Below are 2,451 nucleotides of genomic sequence, written 5' to 3'. Positions count from 1 at the left end.
TGAGAGGAGGTAGTATAAAGTAAGCCATGGTGAATGATCGACACCTACTCTCGACGTCTACGAACCTCCATAAGATGTCTCCATTCTGTTCTTTGACTAGGCCATTTTCCATGAGATGAATGAAGTTGATTGTGTCTCCATGAATGGTATCGTGTACGTATGGTCTGAGGTTCATTCCTACGCTTTCTGCAATCAAAGTGACTATACCTCCAAAACAAATTGAATCAAGATCGTAAGAGAGTACCGAGTGTATGTGGAGGATGACCCTCGAGGCTATGTCGGCGACTTCAGGCCGGTTATGCATCATGAAGTGGAGGGGTCTCATGAGGAGGTTGAGTTCAGTGATTGAGACGATTTGTGGATCTTCTCGTGCGAGTAACGCGCATGCCATGAACTGCTGGAGATAGCGAATTGCGGGGTGTCGGATCATGAGGGCTTCGAGTTCCCATGGGCGAAAAGTGCCCGCTGCGATTTCCATCCAGAAGTTTCGGGCTATGGTGACTGTGATCTTCGGAATCAGAGGGCGTCCATGTCCAGGAGGATATGATCATCGACCATATCGGCTTCGTAGAATACTATTCCCGTGTCGACACGCTGTGCTATCTTTGTGATCATACCACCCACGCAAATGCACGTCTCGTTGGCCTTGGTGGAGGCCAACGTGTGGAGATGCATGGCTACCCGTGAAGCTAAGTCCATGTTGCTCCATTGGGCACAGACGTACATGTCGAGAGTTTGACCATCATGAAACTCCCGTAATGCTTGATAGAGGTAACCCAGGTCGATTTTGTGAATCTTACCGGGTTCGTCTCGCGCGAAAATGAAGTTGGACATGACTTGATGCGCGTATCGGATCGCTGGATGCTGCACCCATGAAATCTTCCCCGCTGAGCTTGAGTACCGGCGGACTGCTATCTTCTTCCAAAAATCTTGGAGGACATATGCGGAAATCGTCGGTAGTAAGGAGTGCGTTCCCCTTTGGACCTCCAGGTCTGCATATTGCGCCATGCTTAGTCTCACCCATTTCTTGTTCAAGCAGAATTCCATGTACGCTTCGTCGATCGTGCCATCGGATGGGAAGTAGCATGAGTAGGTGGCCAAGAATTCGCGGGTTACGCTCTTGAATGAGGGCTCGACGCTCCTGCTCAGTGCTCCCCAGCCGAGCTTGTCGAATATGTATTCGACGTTCGCTTGAATACCCAACCCTCGAATCGTGCGTTCGCACATAGCTTTGCTTGGGCGTTGTTTCAACTTCGATAGGTGCTTCGCCCGCTCGTATGCTTCATCGTGTCGGCCGATCTTGACCAGCTTGGGTGGTCCTTCGACGAGGAGATTCTGTTTCGTCTCCAATATCTCGGTGATTGTGTCCGGTCTCATCTCTCTCTTTTGAGAGAACTCGGCTTCCTGTGACGACGAAGCGACGTCGCTTGTGCGGGCTCTTTTTGGTGCCATCTGCAAGGGTATAGTCGATATGGATTGGGACATTGGGGTTAGGGCGAGAAAAATAGAGTGATTTTTCGGATTTCAGAGAAAACGAGCGGGCCGCCTGCTCTCACAGGCGGTCGCTCGTCTTTTGGGCGGTCGCTTGAGCGACCGCTGACAAATCAGGCGGTCGCTCGAGAAAGACGAGCGATCACTCACTGGTTCGGAAGATCGAGATTTCGACCGGAAATCGGGATTTTCCGGTTGAAATCGATCGAAACTAACCCTAGCAGCTATACCCATCAAAACTTTCGACCCATCTCTAACTAAACTACCCTAATATCACGATTTTGAAAGGAGAAATTACCGGTTAGGGTTTCGGAGAGGGTAGATCTGCGTGCGGTTTGAGCGTGGTGGTTCTGGAACGACGGCGGCGCGGTGGGGCTTCGAAACGACGGATTCGGTCACGGTGGCTGGGGAAATCGGTCGCCGGCAAGAGAGAAGGGGAGAGAGTGTAGGTGATTTTTCGTTAAGTGGTGTCTCTCTCCCCCGAAATCGAGTTAAAAACTCGATTTCGAGACCGAGTGGTCGCTCGGTTTCTCGGGCGATCGCTCATGTATATATATATATATTTTTTCGAAAAGTTTCGAGCGATCGCTCGATTGTTCGATCGGTCGCTCGATGAATGGGCGGTCGCCTGGTTTACCGAGCGGGCCGCTCATTTTCTCTGTCGTCCGGCGCATGCTAAAATTTTTGGTTCCCCGTTCTCTCCCCCGACGAAAGGACTTGTTTGATTGGAGCGATTTGGGAGAATTTGGGGCCTTTCATGGTGAATAAAAGAAGAAAAGAAGAAAAGAACGAGGTTCGAAGAATTTACATCCCGGGGTTAACCGGGGTTGCTAGTTAAGGTCGTAGCTAGACCGATCGATGTGGCATTCAGTCGATCGAAGAAAAGGAGAGTATAGAGGTACCTCTCCCGGCTTAGTTTTCCCCGGGTTGTATGGTTTGATCCTTTGGGCGTTGACCGTC

At 50.6% G+C, this 2,451-nt stretch overlaps 1 pseudogene; it reads right to left on the bottom strand.

Annotated features, from left to right (window-relative positions):
• Positions 1-516: 516 nt before the first annotated feature.
• LOC109116787 overlaps positions 517-2,451 on the bottom strand; it is a 13,823-nt pseudogene continuing 11,888 nt past the window's right edge.

This window comes from Tarenaya hassleriana, unplaced genomic scaffold, assembly GCF_000463585.1.
Source record: "Tarenaya hassleriana unplaced genomic scaffold, ASM46358v1 Cleome243, whole genome shotgun sequence".
In the NCBI taxonomy this organism is placed as follows: Eukaryota; Viridiplantae; Streptophyta; class Magnoliopsida; order Brassicales; family Cleomaceae; genus Tarenaya; species Tarenaya hassleriana.
Note: the sequence above shows the minus strand (reverse complement) of the source record. Positions and strands in the feature narration are given on the sequence as shown.